We start from the raw sequence: 23,907 nt of genomic DNA on the forward strand, positions 1-23,907 counted from the left end.
AACCTAAAGCCATTTAAGTCCACGCCGTTAATTTCAAACGTTAAATGCTAACGTGAAGAAGGTAATGTACAATTATACCATTGTTAAGGCTAAATTACCAAAATACCCTTAAATTAAACAACAAAAATGACAGAAATTAGAAAAGCAAAGTACCCAAATTGCCCTTTCCCTTTCGCGAGTTGCAGCTCTAATGGTGTTCCAGTTTTCTCCTAAGCATGAATTTTCAAATGACAGAAGGTACATGTCTTTTACCCTAAAAAACCACCTTTATGGCATATCATTATCACCTCCAATTCTCTCCAATCCTTCACATGGGAGTTGAAATGACCACTTACCCACTGTTGGACACTTCTCAAGGTGGGGTAAGGTGATCATTTCAACTCCTATGTGAGGGATTGGAGGGCGTCAGAATGGGAGGAGATAAAATTCCACCCTTAAGACACTTTATACCAAAATCCCACTTTAGATGAAATAAAAACCCGTTGCACACCGTAGTGAAACCCGATTTACATGATAAGAAAACCCTTTTGTACCATAACACACGCCTCCAACAGCACGTCTGCCGGCAACGGAGATTTCTCTGCCAGAATCACATCACTCTCTCTCTCTCTTTTATTCTCTGCCACAAAAGGTACCACCGTATCACATCTTCTCTATTTTTAGAGACCAAATTACCCATGACCAATCATTACCTAGTTTTCCTTCTACGCCCCAATTTTGTCTTTGTCTTGATAAACCACGCCCCAATTTTGTCGCTAACATCAAATACAAATCAAGGTCCAAACCTGAAAAGCCAACCGCATGTAAAAGTATCCAGATATTTTGTAAATGTAAAATTTTATATGTTAAAAACTTTTTCAATATTTTTTTATCAAAAAATAAATATTGGAATATTTTTTTATTTTGGTAGAATATTGGAATACTTTTCACAATGTAAAATTTACATATCAATTTATTTGAAATAAAAATTTTCAAATAAAATTCTAAACCTATTTCCATAAGAAAATTTTATTTTCCAATATGATCACTTCAAATCAAAACTGAGTCTCTTTAAAATAATATCGAAATTAATTATTTTCAAACTATGTTTAACATAGAGATTTTAATGATAAACATCATCATATAACTTGAAAAGAACAAATAAATTTTAAGGGTATTTGACCATAGTTTGATCAAAACAACTGGCAAGAGGCATTTTGGTCCTTTCTACCAAGGTGGGTCAAAACAGAATTTCTCCGATTATCATCAAGAACTAGTGGAGTAATTAAACTGCTCGACTAGCTAAAACAAGAGTTTTGAGGAAGTGGAGTTTTGAAGGTCACAAAAGAAGAAGAAAAAAAAATATCGACTAACTAAAACCTTAGCCGATTTTGATTTACTTGGAATCGGCCATAATAAGCGTAAACCATAGAAACTAATAATAGTAGCCCTAAACTTGTAATAATAACCTATAGCTAAAATTGGACCTCAACCAATTTATTTTAATTAAAAGAAATATGTTATTTTATTTTTGGTGAAAATTTTCATACATGGTAATGTATGAATATGATCAACATTTTAGTTTCTACGTAACTTTACTAAATTTTTCCCTAAACATCCTAAACCCTAAAAATTCAGTAAAAAAACATTATTATTAGTAGTAATAGTATTATAATACTAGTAATAAAAATAGTAAAAGATGTATTAATTTCTATAAAAATAATCATTAAAAAATTTTTTAATTTACTTGTTATATTTAGCGGTGGATTTTTTTATAACCACTGCAATATATCCCATTATAGCGTAGCAAACTGATACCTCAAACCATGGTCCCCATAGTGGGATTTTTTAAACAAAAACGGATCCATTGATCCACACTTGGTTTTAGCACACGGTATCGGATCACGTATCGATCACTTGTAAAATAGATATGATACCGATACAGTATTGATATGGATCGATCCATTTTGGACAAAACTGCCCCTGATATCCTTTTAAAAAAGAAAATTTTTGATTGTTTACCCCTTATCCGGACTGTGTCATTGCTACAGTATTGGCACATTGAAATAATGTGATTTTATTTTAATACAGTCATAGTATAGTGTGAATGGGAGACAGAAAGAGAGAAACGAGATAATTTTATTTCTTTTTTTTTCAGACTCATGGGAGTGCTGGCGTAGGCCACACTCCAGGGCAGAGAATTTTCTCACTTTTTTTTAATAAGAAAACATCACTACTTCTTCAATCTAATCTAAGTAAACAAAATTACAACAACTAAAATTTCCAAATACAAACCTCACTAACCAATACCTGCAGAATCTTCTTGTTTATTTAATTATTTTGATGCCATCCTCATTTAATTTGCTTTCAAATGCCCAAAATCCACATAGCACATGGAGAATCATGTGTATATATATATATATATATATTGCCAGAGAAAGAGAAAGAGAGCATCGTCCCCTTCCATTTCATCCTCGGTCTCTACTCTGTAGTGCATTTCGCTCATCTTCTTTATTGTGAAGGAGGCTTTCTGAGTCGCCAGCAAGAATGCCCTTCACAGATCAACCATTACAAAAACCCCGTTACCCACGTAGTTCTTTCCCTAACCACCCCCGTCCATGGCCACCACAACAGCTTCGTTCCTATGAAGGCATTGTTAGAGCCGCACAAATATATAACAGAGATGGCCTAGTCACACAGCCCTTCTTCATGTTTGAGAAGAAAGTTGCTGCATCTGAGACGAGACGTTTACGATTCGTGGGAAACCGTCAAGCGCCACTAACAGAACTACTCTTCGAAGGACTCATGCCTGGAGATCGAGCCAAAGACTGACATCGTTCACATCTCCATTGAAGGCAGGAACGACAGACACGATCCTTTTGAGGCCCAAGTTGTGGACAACAACAATGGCAGTTTCCTTCTTGGCTTTGGACCCATTCGGAGCGCTCTCCAAATCACACGGAGGCAGAGAGCAACGATTCAGGTTTGGGGTTATAAGCACAGTGGTCGTCGTTACATAGATATTCTGAAGAAGAGGGAGTAAGTGTTTTTTTTCTACCATGTTATTGTTGCATATGGGTTGTCATTGTTGGCAACCAAGCACAGAGCAGTGATGAGGTGGCCAGTCTTGAGGCTATGACAGTGTCCAGTGGCTTAGGAAATGTTGTTGGTTGCAGTTCAGAGCATTACAAGCATGGGTAGCAGCGATACAAAGTGTTTGGAGGCTTATGGGTTACTATTTCATAAGTCACCGCGGCTGTGCTACCTTCAGATATTTTTTCAGTGGGTCCTACATCAGAATTTTGAAGAGGTTTGAACTAGAAAAAATTAGTTCATCGAGTCCTCTTTCCAGTGGTTCAAACAGTTTGTCAATCCAACGTCAAATGAGGGAGTTATGATTTTTTCCGTTTGGATGCGCAAATTAGAAGCAAATCTGGAAAATTGAATTTCAAATTTTGCTATCGGCCAGCAGCTTAAGATCACTTTTTGGTCTCAAGGGTTTACATGCAAATAAATTTAATTAATGTTTATAATGACATAAATAAATGAGGTTTGAGGGATTCTTTTTGAAATTATCAAAGTTGAAGAGATTTTCAAAAAAAAAGGAAATCATTACTCTCCCACGTGAAGGTTGTGAATGGACGAGTTAAAAAGGTTTTCAAAAAGTCTTTGATTCCATTTAAAAGCTTTTGATTGGTTCTTCAAAAAGCACTTTGAAAACTGTGCCAATCTCTCTCTACTTTAAGAGAAGTATTTTAATCAATGCTTGATTGAAGATTCTTTTTATGTAAATTCCATTGGCCCATCTAAAAAAGGCTATTTAGTCTTTTACTTGATCTTTTGTAGAAAGAAGAGAGAAATGGTTCTTCTTCTTCTCTAAGTGAAAAAGAAGCTACAGAACCGTGGAGAGGTTAAGGGAAAAAAAAAAAAAGGGAGAAAGGAGAGGGAAGAAGAAGAAAAGAAAAGAAAAGAAGAAAGAGGGATTTTTGCTTGAAAAATAGAGCAACCAAATGGGTGAAGATGGAATCTGATTTCTCTCTCTATATTTTTGAATTTTGAAGAAATAGAAGGCTGTTGTGGGGTTACATGTTTGGTTCTCAATGGTTTTTGAAGATCTATTTATAGAGAAATTGGGGTTTTTAATTGGTTCTTGAAGAAATACAAGAAGAGGAAGAGACAAGAAGAAAGGAGCAACTGTGATCCCCTTATGGCAGTGTGCACTTGAAAACCCAAGTCTCTCATTGCAAGGGAAGAGTTAGTAGTTCCAGGTGGGCTCCATCACATCTGAGATCGGTACAGACAAATGGTTGTAAGGCCTCCAATCTTCCATTTTTCTTTGTGATTGTCTGTGTTCACTATTTTTATTAGTGTTAGGTGATACATGTTGATAACCTAAGTTAGTCTGAGCTTATTTGTAGGGTATTGATATAAACCCAACTCTATTGATTTTTGTCTTGTATTTAGTGGGTGCTAAATTGGGAGTGGGTGCTCTCGGGCATTGGGTACTTTTTGTATCGGCTTAATTGCCCTTTCGGTTCTATCTGGAAAATTTGGGTGTGGGTGCTCCCAGTAGGTGCGCGAAGTTGAGTATTTGAGCAAATATGAAACCCATAGTGGCATTGTCTCGTGGATATAGGCAACTTGCGAACCACGTATACCTCGTGTTGTGCGTGTGGATTTTTGCATTATATCTTTATTGTTGCATTTGGAGTGTGGGCTGGAATGGGTGCACACACTTGGTAGAGCCTTTGAGTCGCATGGGTGTGTACACGACTTTGTGGTTTGTTTTAGATCCGCCAGTAATTACGTGCAGTGGCGAAGAAATTGAAAAATTTACATCACTGATTCACCCCCTCTTAGTGATAGCCATCGAACAACAGTTATACCCTTTCGGCTTGGGTTATAGGCACGGTGGTCTCCTCTTACTACTCTTCTCTGAGTCTCTTCTTCTTCCCTTAGTTCTCCTCTGTTTTTTTTTTGGTCTAGTTTCAGTTTGCATGAACTGTTGGTTATGTTGGATTAGTTGATTTCACTATGCCATTGAAATAGAGCAAACTGGGTAGATTCTCTTCTTCTTCCTTCATCCCTTAGTTCTTCTCTGTTTTTTTGGTCAAGTTTCAGATTGCTTGAACTGTTGATTATATTGGTCTCCTCTGTTTTTAGGTCAAGTTTCAGTTTGCTTTAACGGTTGGTTATGTTGGTCTCCTCTTATTACTCTTCTTCTTCTTCTTCCCTTAGTTCTCCTCCGTCTTTTTTTGGTCTAAGTTTCAGTTTGCTTGAACTGTATAAGTTATGTTGGATTAGTTGATTTAGTGAAATGGAGCAAAATAGGTAACTTCCACATGTACGTACCTAGTTCGATATGTTTTAGCCGTATCATATTGTGTTGCTTCTTGATGCCATACTAAAAACTCAACTCGTGATTTCACTTGAGAAAGAGAAGGAGTCGATTTAATTATGGTAAAGAATATTTGAGAAAAAAATTAATTCAACAAAGGATAAATTGAATAATGTGTGAGACTTGGGAATGCTTTTTCAAGGATGCAATCAAATTTTAGAAAAGAAGCAAAGTTGTAAGACTACAGGATTGAGTACAGTTACAATAAAATCCAAAATGTAGTGTTTAAGCTCAAATCAAATGCATTAATATAACAATTATTTGAGTCTTTTTCTATCCAAGCAAAGGCCCGGATTCCCCAGTAACTGCTACATCAAATTTGGACGATCAATGTATTCAGATGTGAGGCTAAAATTTAATTGAAATTCCATTATCTGGTTGAAATTATAATAGACCTCTCTTCACTAATTGGGTTCCACTACTGATGCAATTATCTTTTCAATCAAAATAATTGCAAATGCAAAAATCCAGTGATCATGTTGATGTACAAAGAAAGACCATGTTCTAGGAAATGGAATCAATTAGAGAAATTTGCTCTGATCTCCATTCTTCAGAAAGTAATTTATAAATCTCCCCATTTAAAAATAAATAATTGGGCTCTTAAAAGGAAAAAAAAATTTATCTCTACACCTCCCCTTTCTAATGATGGTAAAAAAGGGGTGTGCATTTGTAACAAAATTCCTTTAGTACCTCTAAAATGTGTTTCAGAGCAAGCTCTATCCCCTTCCAGTCCCCCTCTTAGGATAGCAAACTCTTTGCTCTTTCTCCGGAAGTTACTCCACCACAATACTGCCTGTCTCTCCTTTCACAAATCTTGAACAAGCCTAGTTGAACAAAGAAAGTCATTAACTGAGGGGGTCAAAAACTCTCCCTCTTGAATTCCTACAAGTCTTGTTCACCTCTACCCTTCTTAGGGGGGGCCCTACCATTAATCATAGTTGTCACGGTGTCTAGGCGATTCTTGGCATTAGAGGCATAGTTTTCACGGCGTCTAGGCAACCCAAGGAGTTGGAGAGGGTCCAAAATCAAGGCAACCAAGGCGCCTAGGTGATGCCTGGACAACTATACTTGGAGGAGGGAACAAATCAAGGCGCCTACGTGATACCTCAACAAATATGCCATTAATTAATAAGTAGAAGGGGAGGATAGAGGGGGGAGGGAAGTGTGCATTCATGCAGATGGGAGCAAGTATAGTTGAAATCTTTACCCTAGGTTGGTAAAAGTGGAAAAGTAGGAAGACAGTAGATGAGGAATCGGTAGGAGGAGATGTGGGTGTCTTCCTTTTTAAGAGCCCTAATTAATTCTTTAAAACAGAGAGTTTTTGTTAATTATTTTCTTTTTAATATGGGAGGTTATTGTAATTTTCCAATCAAATTTTTTTTGTTTCACTGCTGCAATCTCTCTATCTTTAGTCAGATCTCATGGTTTACTGTCTGCAGTTTCATGTTCTTGTTATGTTTTGTGTCATAAGCAAGTTTCAATTGTTAAGACTGCTTTCATTTAGCTCCAAGGATTTGTCAAACTTGTGTGTGTTCTGCTATGATTGGGATGCTGATTTTGGAATTTAATGTTTTCAACACACTTTATATGTTCCTAAATTATTTGATAAACTCATATTGCAGTTTTTCTTGGAATTTTTTAGATTAATTTTGTTTTCCATCATGCACTATTTTGCGCATTCTTGTGTCAGATAAGGACAGTGAAAGTCAGCAATATTTCATTAGCTGCATCAGAGCAGGACATCAAAGAATTCTTCTCTTTCTCTGGTGATATTCAATTATGTTGAAATGCAAAGGTTGGTCACTATTATTATGGACCTGCTAGCTGGGTTTGTTTACTAGGTAGTTCAATACTGAAAAAAACTTGCATCACCTAATTTTAGGGAATCTGAAAAGTCTCAGCTTGCATATGTTACATTCAAGGATTCACAAGGAACAGATACAGCAGTGTTCTTTTGAATACGAACAAAATAGTAATTCAGATTCCAGAATCAGATACTGAAGTTTTTAGAAATCAGAATTGAAATAGGATTGCTGAAATCAATGGCGGAAACTTAATGATTTGATGAAACCAGAACAATATTATGAACCCATATTTAAGAAATCATAATGAAAGATAGGATTTAAAGAGAGGAATCTAATTTGGGTAGACTTTGTTCCAAATTGCTCCGGATCCTTCGCTCGCCGTGTCACTGTCTCGGTTTTCATGGGGTTCCTATACTTGTAACTCATCTTTCCCAATCGATTTAGGGGAAGATGAGTTGCAGGTTGGGTTTTTTTTTCCCCCACCCTTCTTAAAAGGGCAATTCTATCAATTCATAGCATATTTTTAAAGGTGTTAATCATGAACTAACGGAATAGGTATATTTGTTAACGTTTGTAAACTTCAGGGGGATACACAGATTTATCCAAAATTGAGGGGTAAAATTATACTTTCGTTAAACCTCAGGGGTGATGTGTAAATTACCAAAAAAAAAAGACAAATAGAATCACAAGTTTCCTGTGGTAAGGGTAATTTTGTCATTATAAAATATAAAAAAAAGTTCTCAGTGTAACCTATGCCAGCACTCCCATGAGTCTATCTCTCTCCTCCTCATGTGAAAACACACCTCTGCCCCCTTGTTTTAAGGAGGAGAGAGATAGACACATGGGACTGCTAGCGTAAGCCACTCTCCTGTATAGAAAATTGCTTCCCATAAAATAATTAAGAGTTATTTAACTACACTATCAAATAGAGTGGATTAAGTTAAATTAAAATCAGAAAATAGGGAGTTATCTGTGATATTTTGACATAGTCTTGGGTGTTTGTGACATTTCATATACTTACAAAAGGTGTATGAAACTTTACCTTATTTATATGAGATTGTCTAAAACGTCATACTTATCCTTAGGGTTGTATATTCTTCAAGTTGGCCCAGTTATACGTGTCCTCAAGCTATTGAAGATAGGATTCTGTACATATCACTTCCCTTTCAATAAGAAAACCTAATTTCTCTCCTCCCTTTCCACTTCTCTCTCTCTCTCTTCCCCTCCAAGTTGCTACGTATCTTTTTCTCTCTCTCCTTAAATGTAATCAGTTAGAAAACAGCCTTTCTCACCTTAAAAAGGCAAAGAAATCTCCTTACAACAGGGGAATAGTAGAAAAAATTCATCAACCCTAATTTGGTGATGCACTGCAGTGTGGGCCTAAGAGTGTGACACATGAAAGATACAACATCTAACGGTGCTCAGATTGAGAAGAAGGTAAAAAAAACAAAAAAACACAAAACAGAACTTCATTGCATCGAGCACGTTGGATGAAGCTTCTTCCAGCTCTGAGGGCCACGCCAGATGCACGCTACATAGGATACTTATCCTAAATCCTCCATTTTTTATTTTCTTCCACGTCTCCTCAATTCGTTTTTTGTCTTTAATTTCATTGGTTCTTGGTATTAATTACTTAGAATCAGTACGTCTCTTCTCCTCCTTACTCTTCTACCCTAATTTCTTGTGTTTTCATAAGTTATATAATTAGGGTTCCCTTCTTCTAATTGATGGACTCAAGAGAAGAGAAGATGATGAGTAAGAGAAGAGATGGGCTTCTAAGAAGTAGGCGGAGGAGAAGGAGGAGAAGGAGTGACGACGACGATGATCATGAGGAGGAGGAGGAGGATCCATCAGTCGTGTTGACGTTGTTGGTGTTGTTACCTGAAGATTTGTTGATCGAAGTGTTGTCATGGCTACCGGTGAAGTCCCTCCTCAGGTTCAAGTGCGTAAGTAAACGATGGCTTGAGATCATATCAACTGATCTTCATTTCATTCAACTCCACACTCAGCAATCCAAGTCCAAACCACCTCTTCTCTTTCTCTCATCCTCTATACCTCCAAAGGTAATTAGTTCAGACCCAAATCATGATCACATATTTACTCTTATCCAATCGTCCATGGACATGGAAGGGAATTTGATAAACAGAAATTTCGAGATCAATACGAAAAATGCTGAAGAAGCAGTCCCCATCATGTTTCCTACCCGCTTCGATCTTGTATGTTTCCAATACAATTATGAAATCCATGTTTGCAATCCAAGTACACATGAACTCATAACATTGCCACCATTATTGCCTAGTAATATTGACAACTTCGGTTTTGGATATGTTGAATCTACCGATGAGTATAAAATAGTTAATTTGAATGCTCCTTTCTTTGATGGAGACATAAGCGAATATGATCCAACCCTTCCTACTCAATGTAGAGTTTTCACCTTGGGGATGGATAAGGATTCTCCATCTTCTTATGCTTCTCCTTGGGCTTGGAAAGATTTAGGAAATTCCCCCTACAATGTTGAGCGGGATCAATCTCCGGCTTTCGTGGACGGAGCTCTTCATTGGGTCATCAACCGTAAGCGCCATCCGGAGTTTATGATCGACATCCAACACTCAATCTTGGCCTTCAACTTGGAGATTGAAGAATTTCGAATCCTCCCACGTCCTAGAGAATGTTGTGATCTCACACGAACTCGACCCGTGGATCTCCAATTGGTGGAGTTAAGAGGGTTACTCTGCCTCTCATGTTTTGAAGGCCACAACAACAAAATGGACATATGGAGTCTGAAAGACTACCACCACCACCACCACCACCACAATAATGAGACCTTTACGTGGGTAAAAGAGTATAGTATTGATTTGACTCCGTTGGTGGACGCTCCGTACTGTAACAGATCTTGGCGATACCCTGATGAGTTTTATGTTCCTAGAGACATACAGGAAGAGGACGGGAATAATAAGATGCTTATTGAGGACAACAAATGCGGAGTATCATTCTTTTACGATATCCAAACCGCAAGTTTTACTAAATTTATTTGCGATAAGAATCGTTCCTTCTTCAGTTTCTATACGGAGAGTTTGCGCTCACTAAGATATGTCCTAAAGGTACTCAACCTTCTTTTTTAACTGCTTCCTTAAGATATATTATTATTTATTATATTGTAATATAGGTTCTTCAATTCCCCCCTCCCCTTCTCAGGCTGATTGGTGATTGAAATCTTAGCCCTAATACCTTTTGGATTTGGATTTTTGCGGCCTGGAGCTGAGCAGCTATCGTGTTGTGCTCAACTCATATGGATTTCATGCCAATCCACTGGTGGATAAATGATGGCCTACGCTCAAAATTCAAAAATGCCCAACTGCCATCTACCAACCATTGGATCGGCACCTAAGATCCCATGGCACCTTATTCTTTGATTTGATTTAAAGAGGCTCTAGTCCTCCTCTTACACTACTATGTTTGTACAATAATTACTTAAAGAGAACCCCATGCATGAATCTAGTTAGTCTCGATCACTAATGTTTTATTTTATTTTATAAATTTTTATGCAGAGAAGTTTCAAGTTTGATCAAATTATTGGAGTTACTCCTTCCCAATCACAGCAGTTGGCAGACATGGATCCACCAATCTATATTGTGCGCGTTTTTGCACTTTTTTGTTATGAATCATTGTACAATTCTTATGGGGGATATCTAACAAATTTTAGAGGTGAGTTCGTTGCAATAGAAGGAAAGAGAGTAAATGCAAGAGATGAGATTGAATTAGAAGCAAAAGCCATTCTTTGTGGGTTGCAATTTGCTCGTGACCAAGGTATCCAGCGCATTGGTTTGGTTTCTAAATCAAAGCAGGTAATTGATGCTATTACTATAATTACTGGAAGAGAAAAACAAACTTTTCATCGAAGGTTGGAAAAGATTCTTACCAGGATTGTTCATCTTCTTTCTGAATTTAATTGGGCTCAAATATTCCATGATCAAGGACTATCTACTCAAGTGTGTGTCCAAATTGCTAATCAGTCTATATGGAGTAGACCGTTATGTTTTAATGAACCACCTCAGTGGTTCATAGATGGATGAACTACTTAATTTTGTGGCTTCTAGTTACCTACAATTTTATACTACTGATAATCTTACGGGTGTTTCTGTTCTACTTTTGTGCTAAGAAGCAGTAAAATAGTTTTTTCATTTTTTGTGTTGAAAAATCGTTTTTGATTCGCTTGGTAAACCTGTTCTTGGAAACAAGCAAAACTCTTTATTTAAAAAAAAAAAAAAAAATTTAACAAAAGGATATGTTAGGCACACTTTTTCAATTTTACAAAAGTGTATAGTGAACGAATATAGGAGTTTTTAATCGGGCACACTTTTCAATTTTCAGCTCAGAAACGAGTCAAAAGTCTTCTAGGGAGCATAAATTTTGATTTATATTTTCAAAAACAGTCACAAAAAATACTTCGTTATCAAGCGATACTATTTTTCGTAAGATTATCAAGCGGGCGGGCTCTTAGTTTTCTTGTTTCATTTTTGGTTTGGAGGAAGAGGGAGAGGGAGAGGAAGAGAGAACAAGGTGACGTGGTAATGGGAGGAGAGTGTTCTTCCATAAGTCTGAAAATCCATCGTGGATGAGTTAAAAAAGGATATTTTTTAATAGGGGGTGTGACTGATCTAGATTGAAGATTTGAAACTAAAGAAAGAGAGGTTATGTGCTTAGATTTCAAGAAATGTTTCAGTAGCCACTTATAAGAATTGTTGTTGGGGTTCCACGCGGTAGGCAGAAAAATATTTTTACATCGGATATGAATGGGGATGTGGGTGGGTTAATAGGTACTTGGGCACCCTCTCCTTAATGGCTAGCTTTTGATGATGAGTTGTAACTAGTCCCTAACAAGTGGTATCAAAGCCAGGTTGTGGCAGGGCCAAACTTTGGTGAAAGCCAGGGCATGGGAACCCGGTGTGATCTCGGATGATCCAGTGTGGAAGGGGAGATGGGAAGATCTCGGTCCCTCCAGCGTAGAGGGGGAGATTGTTGGGGTTGTACGCGGTAGGCAAAAAATAGTTCCACATCGGATATGAATGGGGATTTGAGTGGGTTAATAGGTACTTGGGCACCCTCTCCTTAATGGCTAGCTTTTCAGGATGAGCTCTACCCAAGACCCTAACAACTGTGGTTACCATAGCTTTTTACCATAGCTTTTAGAACTTGGACCAGACTGGCACCCGAATCTAGAAGGGGAAACTACCTTCTTTTTTTTGTTCAATCTGGAGATTTGTGCATAGGAACACCTGTTGGTGGGAATCTCCATTTGTTTGATTAAAGATAAAGATTACAATGACATCTTTTTCCATCATCCCATGAAAATAAGAAACCATTCCATATCCGAATGCGTAGCGAATGAGCACACATGAAGTCGTTCCTAATCAATTGACTTGTCTGCAGTGAAAGATCTTCAAGTCAATCACTAATCTTCCAAGAGATTTTAAATCCACAATCTTCAAAAATCAAGGTTTCACCAAACCAAAAATCTCGGAGGAGAGCCGTACAAAGTCATGCCCGGCTCTCCCCCTTGAGCAACACTATCCTTGTGTGCATCAAATTATGGTAGAAACAGGGTCTAAAAGGGAAAGTAAAATAACTATTTATTTTTATTTTAATGGACAATTAAATAATTACACCAAATCCATTAAATAAAATAAATCAATTATTTTAAGAGAGAGTGTGGCCTATGCCAGCACTCCCATGAGGCTATCTCTCTCCTCCCCATTTGAAAAGACACCTCTGCCCCCTTGTTTTAAGGAGGAGAGAGATAGACTGATTATACGCCACATTCCCGGACAAAAAATTGCTTCCCTTATTTTAATTGTCGTATTTATCCGTGCCCGTGTTATTGCAGTTCTCAAGCTTGTTAAATGAAATCTTTGGCGGTCCCGTCGCGCGCCTGATCGATCGAATACTACCCTGACCTAGCCCGACCTATTTGCTAGTTTTGAAACCTTGTGAACTAAATATTTATAAATTTAGCGTGTTTGGTCTTTGAATGATCGATCATGTTTTAACTTAATAGGGTCTTGAAAATTTTCAGCTCTTCATCGATGGATTAGGTTATTAATACACACATATATGTTATAATATGGTCTCATTCTCATGTCAAAACTGATGCTGTAGCTTGATCTCATTTAGCATGAGTAAGCCAAAATAGACATTGGACTTTGATTGATATCATGATTAACTTATTTATCCATATTTTGAGGACCACATGATAAGGAATATTTTTTCATTGCTGATAAAAAAAAATAATAATAAAAAATAAAAAACCCTAAGAAGCGAGGAAGAAAAATATAAGTTGCTTATTCTATAATTCTTAATCTGTTAAGACCCGGTTAAGGCCTGTTTGGAGTTAAAATGCCCACAGCCCAGTTAAGGCCCGATTACACTAGCCTGATTATACCCTGAAGCCCGACCTAGCCTGACCAGACCAGCTGGCCAGACCCGAATACTTAAACGGGCGGTCACGGTGTAGACTTTAAGCAACATGAGGCCCGGTTAGGCCAGACAGGTTGATTACCCTAGGTAAGGGTGTAAATTGGCTTGTAATCGATTTTTCGGTTCGGTTTCAAAGAGTGTTCCTGTGATTTGGAACTGAATCGATTCTAAAATTCAATATTCAAACCGAACTTTTCGGTTCTTATTATGTTATATTCAGTTTTTACACGGTTTCAGAGAGTGTTCCTATTTATTTCCTATGCTGGAACCAGAATTGATGAGAGAGAGGAACCAATGTCAATATAGAAAGGTGTTTTGCAAAATAATTTAATTGGGCAAGAGATCTTTACTTGATCGCATAGTCTCTACACAAATATCTTGGTCAATGGGGGAACACATGTGAGTATCTACCTAGGGGAAGATGCATCATTTCACGGTGCCCTGTGAGAGGGGTACGAAATATTACCCAGTCGAGAATTTTTTCCCTAATTTAAAATACAAACAAAATCAATTAAAACTATACTAAATGTAATCTTTGGCGATTTTTTTAATTTAAAAAAAAAAAAGCAACCTAAACTCCTTTTTCTGATCTGTTTATAAAAGAAGTAAAAAAGAACAAACTCCCTTTCAATAAGAAACTCTATATTCTCTCCTCCGATTCCACGTCTTTCACTCACACAGGGAGTGAGAGCTCTCTTCCGGTCTTCCCCTCCCATCTTCTTAACCTAATTACTGGAATTAGTTCGTCCTTCTCTCCTTAGTCTTCCACCCTTATCCATTGTTAAGTTTTTTACAGTTCCAATTCTTTCCAGTTAATTAGCTAGGGAAATTTGTAAAACATTATTTGATTTATTTGATCGACTCGAGAGAAGATGGATCTACCTGAAGATTTGTTAATCAAAGTGTTCTCATGGTTACCAGTGAAGTCCCTTCTCAGGTTCAAGTGCCTAAATAAACGATGGCTTGAGATCATATCCAATGATCTTCATTTCAATCACCTCCACTCTCAGCAATCAAAGTCCAAACCACCTCTTCTCTTTTTCTAATCATCAAGTCTACCTCCAAAATTAGAAAACCCTAAAACATATCACAACATATGTAAATTCGAGATCTGTACGAAAATTGCTACAGGCACAGCCCCCATCATGTTTCCTACCCGATTCGATCTGGTCTGTTTCCAATACAATTATGAAATATATGTTTGTAATCCAAGTACACATGAACTCATAACATTGCCACCACTTTTGTCTTCTAATACTGATGATAACTTCGGTTTTGGATATGTTGAGTCTACCGATGAGTATAAAATAGTTCATTTGAATTCTCCTACGGAATGTAGTAGAGTTTTCACCTTCTTCGGGATGGAAAAAGATTCTCCTTCTTCTTGGGCTTGGAAAGAAATAGGAAATTTCCCATATAATGTAGAGTATGATCAATGTCCGGCTTTCGTGGACGGATTTCTTTATTGGTTGATCAATCGCAAATGCCATCCAGAGTTTATGATCGATATCGAAAAGTCAATCTTGGTGTTCAACTTGGAGATTGAAAAATTTCGAATGATCCCTCGTCCTAAAGGATGTGGAGATCTGACACGAACTCGACCCGTGGATCTCCAATTGGTGGAGTTGAGAGGGTTCCTCTGTCTTTCATGTGTTGAAGATGACAACAAAATGGACATATGGATGCTAAAAGTGTACCTTAATAATGAGATTCGTAGTACTTTTATGTGTGTAAAAGAGTATAATATTGATTTGACTCCCTTGGCGGACACATCATATCGTCCTCGTTACCCTGATGGGGAGTTTTATGTTCCAAGGGACATAGAAGATGATGGGAATAAGATGCTTATTTGAGACATCGGAGGGAAGATCGTTCTATTACGATATCCAAAAATCAAGTTTTACTGAATTTATTTGTGAGGAGAAACGTTCATTCTTCAGTTTCTATACCGAGAGCTTGCGCTCACTAAAGGTACTACTATACCTAGCTACTTACTATGGTTATAATATAAGTCGTTCTTCATTCATTCATTCTTGGTTGAAACCTTCTTTAATTTTGTTGTCAATTTGATTAAATTTGTATAGTAAGATCGAATACACTTAAGTAATTGCTAGATTGATCCATTTGATTTAAGCTTAAACACATTTATTTTGGATTTTATTGTAATTGTAATCTACTATCCTATAGTCTCACATATCTTCAATTTTGCATCTTTTCCATTGCATATGCCATTATTCTATTAAAAAGGCATTCTAAAGTCTCACACATTCTTCAATTTCTCCTTTGCTGAAATGTTCTTAATGAAATCTTGTTACCATAATTAAAATCGAGTCTCAATGTCATCATCTAGTAATTTGGTGGCCTCTTCATTATTAATCTTTTATTCATGGTAACGGATAAAGGAGAGGGATGGGTATGCTAGTGGTATATCATAAGCTAGCGCTCTATGTATCTGTCTCTCTCTTCCCCCCTTTTTGAAATGATTCTTTTACCCATCAAAGGGAGGAAGAGACAGACAGACACATGGGTGCTAGCTTATGGTATATCGCAAGCATACCCAGTCTTTTTCCATATATATATATATGGGGAGCAGTTCTCTATGCCGCAGCGCAGGCTGCGCCTAGGAACATGGGGATAGGCACAATGACCACCCTGCCCCCCTGAGTGGCAGACCCATGTGCCTGGGTGCAGCCTACGCTGTGGCACAGAGATCATTCTCCCTATATATTGATATCATGTACTTGAGGCTAGTCCTCCTACATTTATGTTTGGACACTAATTAAGGAGTTCCCAATTTTCAATCTAGTTTCACTAATGTTTTATTATAATTTGATGCAGAGAAGTTTAAAGTTTGATCAAATTACTGGAGTTCCTCTCTCCGAATCACAGCAGTTGGCAGACATGGACACACCAACCTCTTTTAAGCAACATGTGCACAGGGGGAGAGGAGCTGCCCTGCCCATAGTATTCTTTGTATTTATTATTTTTTCCATTTAAAAAAAATTAATACAAAAGTTTAAGTGAAGAGGTGCAGTGTACGCTTTAGGCTTGGAGAATTTTTTTTCCTTTTATCTTTTAAAATAAAAACAGTGGAATCCACACCTTCTCTCTCTCCCCTCCCCTTTTTTTCTTCTTCTTTCTCTTCCGCTTCATATGGAAGAAACTGGGGTACAGGTTTTCCCTCCAGAGGGAATTGTTAATAAATGGTCACATTTAAAAAGAAGAATGAAAAGCTGGATTGTTGCTCTGCCTCTGGCCAGAGGCAGTGGTATTTTGGTAATTAACACGAATCTACTCAATAAATTGGAAGCGCCAACGCAGGATTGGGCTCCTCTCCACTTAGTGGAGAACTCAATGAGGCATTCGATGGCTGGGTTGGACCGCACAAATCTCGATGTGCACCCAGTCAGTTGTTGGGATATGTGTGTGGCACAGCCCAGCCATCAGATGCCTCATTGGGTACTCATTGGGTGATGCCCTTCAAAGAGAGGAGCCGGATCCGCCAATGCAAGCCTTAACGACAAAGAAGACTATTCTGAAATCAAGGTTAGAATTTTTCTGCAAGAGCAACGAGATGGTATATCAAAAAACCAAGTTTTTTTCCCTTTTAAAGATGTTTTCAAGTTGGATCGAATTTTCCTTACGCCATCGTGAAGGGAATCCCTTAAGAGTGGAAGAGGGTATCATGCAGCAGTGGGGTATGTTTGACAATTTATAAATAGGGAGATGATTTAGGACCTTAGAATAGTGGCCGAACCCTTCTAGTATAGTGTAGGAAAACTTTCCCCTTTCAAGTTATTACTTCTTTTCATAGCTCATCATCCAAAGGTTCCCCAATTGGAGCTCAAGTATTCCTGATCCTGAGCGTGTTCACTTAGTAAGTTTGGAAAAACCTTGTTGTCAGTTTGTCACTTAGGTAGGTTAGATAAGTGTTTTAACCTATTTTCAATTGCCTAAAATACCCACAATGGGTATTTCAAAAATCAATTCAAATGTTAAAAAGTGAATAGAAATAGGTAGCAAGCTATATAAAAGGGAAAACAGTTTTTTGTAAGGGAGGGTGGCCTACGCCCCAGTACTCTCATGTATCTATCTCTCTCCTCCTTAAAACAAGGGGGCAGAGATGTCTTTTCACATGGGGAGAAGAGAGATAGACTCATGGGAGTGCTGGCGCAGGCCACACTCCCATATAGAGATCTTTTTCCCATATGATAATTGGAATAGAACAAAGAAAGTCACTTTATGGAATTATGTCCAGAATCGATACATGCCAGCACTCCCTAAATTTTGCCCTGAAAATTAATTTGACTAAATCATCTACTCTATAAATTCTGCAAACGAGAATTCATGTTTGTTCATATTCCCACCAGACCAACCATCTTCCTTTTGATCAGTGTATAGATGCAAGACAAATAGTTTTTATTAAGAAGAAGAAAAAAAAGCTGCATAAGTACTACTCAGTAATTGTGGTAATTTTTAAGCATCCAAACTTCAATTAGCAAAAAACGTACACTAATCTTCTCAAATTACTGGGATCTAAAGCATGCAAACTGAGCAGATTACACAGATACTAACTAGAACCTGAAGCAAATAAAGAAACAAACAAACTTATCTATGGTCCACGAATACATTGAATTTCGCGAAAGTGCTTTTGGGCTGTAACAATTGCTTCTGGAGCAGATTCATCTTCTTCTTCTTTCCTGATCTTCTCACTGGAATCAAATTCAGAATCTGATCTAAGAGAGAAAAGAAGCAAAAGAATATCTGTAAAACAACTCAACACCATTTTCATCTCCATAGCCTTCATTTTTGACTAAATTTTGGGACAGTGAGGTTGTGAAATTATAAGCTTTATAGGAGTGATGATGCTTAATTGAACTATTAAGTAGTTGTCTTAATTTCCAAGAAAGTTCACAAGCGTGAATGTTTAGAAGTCAAAATGAAATTAATGAGCCTGCTGAAAATTGCAAGGCAACTACTCCTAATTGGTTTTACACGGTGGAGTCGTTTTGTCTGAGTCATGAATTCATGATCAGGAAATAAAGAAGGAAAAGAAAAGAAAAAGTTCCCTCTTCTTTGATTGGTGAATGAATTAAAGTATTATTTCAACACTTATAATAGAGATGATTAGTGTTGAAAAAGTAAATGGAAAATTAAAGTGTATCACTCATCACCATATTTTGAGGTGATCAATAATTATCATCCAAAATCAAACAAAATAAAAAGTTTTTTTTTGTGGAGCCATCACAACTAGGGGTGTCAATCGGCTGGATTCGGTCGGGTCCAGTCGGGCATGATCGGACCACGTTAGTTCTAAAATCTGCATCGTGATCTCCCGTTTATGTATTCAGCCAGCATAGAACAGAAATAGTCCCATTTATAAATGGTTGGTCTCATTAATCGGGCTAAACGGATCTTAAACAGGCTACTAAACCACTTATCTCTAAATTGGCCTTAAACTGGTTATTAATTAAATGTTTCAATTTTCAAAGGCTTGTATTACGAAGATATATAATAGTCCAGGTGTAGAACATAATGTATAGAATTAAACACTTTTTTTCCCGGTATGTACGAATTAAACACTTAACTAATGTAAAAGGCCCCTATGGTGACAAATGTTTAGATTGATTCATCAAATTTATGAAATCCTGTCCTATTTTTTTAAGATTTTGGATCGAACAAGTGGCGCCTTTTTTAAAGAACTGGCTAACCCCTCTATTGTCTCTTGGTTTAAATCTTGTGTTAAATCTGCCTCCCCTACCCGATTATGCATGAATTGTACAAATTTTACCCTTTAAGTTTAATAAAATTTTCTTTTTCATAAAAAAAAAAAGAGCAATTCGATAGTAGTTGGGCTTAGTTGGACTCTTAGGAGGTTGGGCTGAACCCTCACACTAGGAACACGACTGCCTAAGATTCGGTTCGGACTTGAGCGCAGCAGCATGTTCGATAAACAGTCGAAGCCAATCTTTGGTTTTTCCAATCAGCCTAACCGGTTCGGGCCTAGAATTGACACCGCTAATCACAACCTTATTGGCCTCCATGTAATTAAGTATTTTACTCTTTGTTTTCGTTTGTTACAATTTGGTAGATCGAGCTAGCCTTCATATGGCCCATGGAGCTATGGATCTTTTCTTTTACCACACTCCTGTCCCTTGGTTCTTTTAGCCGTAAACAGAAGTTTTATGATAACGTGTGGTTAATTTGAAGCAAGATACCAGATGTATGGTCATTGCGATCTGTGATTAACCTCCGACTACAGCAGATATATAGGACATGCATACCACAACCACGTGTCATCTATTGATCACGATGGGCCTTGACCCATAATATCACATCGCCTTTTATAACCTTGGAGAGAATTTGATTCATAGGCGAGAGGTGATTTAAAGCAAGACCAGGAAGAAAATAGAAGGGTAGATCTTGAATTTTTATCACCTGCGGTTTTCCTGTCCAGTACGTTTCCCTAGTGCCTATAATAAAAGGGGGTGAAACCCACCCGGGCAATGTATTCGATGAGAGAGTGGAATAGTCATTTCAGCCCCCCTATGAGAGGAACCGCACAACCGTACCGATTAGCAAACCTCAGGGGATAAAGGTCCATAGATCGGTACCACCCTGGTTCAATCTGGTTACTAAAGAAGACTTCAACTAAGAATGAATTAAAGAACCTATATTCTAATATAATCCAAATAAGTACCTAGGTACAGTAGCTGTAGGGGTTAAAATCCTCTGCAGTGCAGGCATATGGCGGTGCACTGCAATGCGGCCCTGAGAGCCAACACGTGGAAGAAGCTTAATCCAACGGTGTGAACTCGATGCAAGGCAGTTTTTTTTTTTTCTTTTTTTTCTTCTCGAACTCGGTACCGTTGGATGTCGCATCTTCCACGTATCGATCTCTCAGGCCCACACTGCAGTGCACAACCAGATTATGGCACTGTAGAGGATTTTTTCTCGTACCTGTAGTACATATCTTAGTGACCTCAAGCTCTCCCTGTAGAATGCCACCGGTCCCAAAAGAATTCTGTCCATCACCCTGCCCGGGCTGCTTGTGCAGTGCCGGACTTGGTGAGGCATGAAAAGACCGCCTAACCCCTGCTTGGGCAAGGCGCTCGGGCAGGGGTGAGGCGGTCTTTTCACACCTCACCAAGTCTGGCACAACACGTGCAGCCCGGGCAGGGTTGATGGACAGGAGTCGAGTCCCACCCGATCATGGAGAGCACACCGCCGCTATGCCTAGATACAAGGGTGTGTAATGACCGCCGCACCCCTTGAAAAATGGAAATGACCAGGGGTGCCAATCTAGGGGAAAAGAACTCTACCTATTCGTGTGGCCAACGTGGCTCCTATGCCTGGACAAAGAACCGTCCTGCTCCTATGTAAAGTACGATCCTAATCCCATGAAAAGGCGAATATTCTTCCCTGCTCAATGTTAGTGTGTGCATTCCCATTGGCCAGCATACATGTGCAGGCTCTAAGAGTAGGGCTGTAAACGGATTAGATTCGGCTCGGATAGTGCTATATCCGCATCCGAATCCGATTAGTTATCGGACAGATTCAGATAGTGTTAAACGGATACGGATCAGATATTTTATCTGTTTACATGTAAAAATAGCTTTTTGGATAGCTATAGCCTATCCGTATCCGCATCCGTTTAGCTTTCGGGCTGATTCGGATAGTACTAAACGGATACGGACACGGATACAGAAATGGATTTCGACTATTCATTTACACCCCTATCGAAGAGGCCCAAACATAAAATCCATTTAGTAAGGAAAGTAACGTAACAAACTCCAATTCCACTTCTATCTCTCTATCTCTGTTTCCATATTGTAATCTACCATATTTTCCTCATCCTTCTTCCACATGGATTTAGTACGCTGCACGCCTCTTCTCTCATTGGTAAGTTGACAAGTTCCTTCTTTTTTTTTCTTGAGTTTCAATTCTTCATACTAATACCTAAAACCCTAGGAGGGGTTTCTGAGGGAAACTTAGTCCTGGGAAATTTATATTAATCTGTTCGATCAAGCCGTTCTTTTTTGCATTCTTAGGTCTGTAAAACATTATCTTTGATCGACTCATCAAGAGAAAATGATAACTAACAAAGACAGAGATCGTCTTATAAGTCGGAGTTGGAGGAAGAAGAGGAGGATCAGGAGTGACGATGTGGTGGTGGCGGTGGCGGTGGTGGTGGTGGTACCTGAAGATGTGTTGATCAACGTGTTTTCATGGCTCCCCGTGAAGTCCCTTCTCAGGTTCAAGTGCCTAAGTAAACGATGGTTTGATGTCATATCCAGTGATCCTTATTTCGTTGACCTCCACTCTCAGCAATCCAATTCCAAATCACCATCTCGTCTCTTTTCCTTATCACCTAATTTGTTAAGGGAATTCAAGATCACTGATCCTATATCCCACTTATTGCCTACTCGCTTCGATCTGGTATGTCTCAAATCGTACGATAAATTTTATGTTTGCAATCCAAGTACACATGAATCCATAACATTGCCATAATTTCGGGATTCTCAAAATGATACCTTCGGTTTTGGATATGTTGAGTCTACCAATGAGTATAAAATAGTCCATTTCATTGAACCTTGCTTCCCCTCATCTTTCTTGCACATGTATGATCCCAACCTCCCTAAGGAATGTAGAGTTTTCACCTTGGGAATGGGAAAGGACTCTCCTTCTTCTTATGCTTCTCCTTGGGCTTGGAGACTCGTCGGATATTGTCCATATAATTTCGCGGGTGCTCAATTTCCGGCTTTCATGGACGGAGCTCTTCATTGGTTGATCATCCACCCAGAGCTTCTTATTCAGAAAACAATCTTGGCGTTGAACTTGGAGAGTGAAGAATTTAGCCTCGTCCCACCTCCCAGAGGTTTTAGTGATCTGACAAAAATTCCAATGCATCTCCAATTGGTAGAATTGAGAGTATTACTCTGCTTTTCATATGTTGAAAATTACCACAAAATGAGCATATGGATGCTGAAAGACTACTACGATAATGAGAGTTGGGCAAAAGAGTACTGTATTGATCTGACTCCCTGGATGGATATTCATGGCTATTACAATTATCAGTATTATGTTCCTAAGGACATACAAGATGAGGGGAATAAGGTGCTTGTTGAGACGATGAACGATGGATCGTTCTATTTCGATAATCAAACCGCAAGTTTTAGTAAATTTATTTGTGAAGAGACAGCAGGTTCATACATTAGAGACATTAGTTTCTACAGGGAGAGCCTGCGGTCACTAAGATATGTACTACAGGTACTGTACCTCTAGCTACTTATTGGGTCATCTTGCTCTGTTTTTTTTTTTTTTCCTGTTTGTGTTTCTTTGGTGTTTGTTGTAATACTATTTTTTCCCTTCCTCTTTATCTATCATTCGTTAGTCTCACTAATGCTTTATTATAAATTGACGCAGAGAAGAAGTTTCAAGTTTGATCAAATTACTGGAGTTAGTCCCTCTCAATCACAGCAGTTGGCATACATGGATCCACCAATATATATTGTGCGCGTTTTTGCATTGTTTATCAGTCCAGATTATTCCTATTCATATGGGGATATCTAACAAATTTTAGAGGTGGTTTTTTTGCCATCGAAGAGAAGTTAATAGATGCAAGAGATTCCATTGAAGCAGATGCGAAAGCCATTCTTTGTGGGTTGGAATTTGCTCATCGGCTACGTAGACAGCGCATTGGTTTGATTTCTGAAGCCTGGGAGCTAGTTGATGCTATTAATGTTACAGGAGAAAGGCAAACTTTTCATCCAAGGGTGGAAAAGATTCTTACCAGGATTACTCATCTTCTTTCTGAATTTAATTGGGCTCAAATATTCCATGATCAAAGACTATCTACTCAGGTGGCTTGCCAAATTGCTTGTGACGCTATACGGCAGCAGAAGGATAGGTTATATGTTGATCCACCTGAGTGGTTCATAGATGGGTGAACCACCTAATTATGTGGCTTCATTAACCTCTTTCTACTTCTATAGATTCCAATGTAATGCATATCATTCTACCCAACTAAGGTAGAGGCAATGATAAGGTAAAAGGAGAGAGAGAGAGGGTTGGAAGTTTTACTTCTGTTAGACTGCAACTCCACTTCACATTTCCACCAACAGTTTGAAAGTGATTTGTATGTGTAAATTTTTTAAGTTTCTATGATGAAACAACCAAAATGCTCTCCATTGTTCATTTTGGGGAGGGAGGGAGGGACAAAAGCTTAAACAAGGGAGGTGCAAATCATTT

General features: G+C 38.2%; 1 long non-coding RNA gene across 1 annotated transcript; it reads left to right on the forward strand.

The window, feature by feature from the left end:
* The first annotated feature begins 5,652 nt into the window (after positions 1-5,652).
* On the forward strand, positions 5,653-7,333 carry LOC122646451. The gene is made up of 3 exons (XR_006330619.1): positions 5,653-5,719; positions 7,068-7,172; positions 7,260-7,333. It is a non-coding gene; the product is annotated as an uncharacterized LOC122646451 (long non-coding RNA).
* The last annotated feature ends 16,574 nt before the right edge of the window (positions 7,334-23,907 follow it).

This window comes from Telopea speciosissima, chromosome 11, assembly GCF_018873765.1.
Source record: "Telopea speciosissima isolate NSW1024214 ecotype Mountain lineage chromosome 11, Tspe_v1, whole genome shotgun sequence".
NCBI lineage: Eukaryota > Viridiplantae > Streptophyta > Magnoliopsida > Proteales > Proteaceae > Telopea > Telopea speciosissima.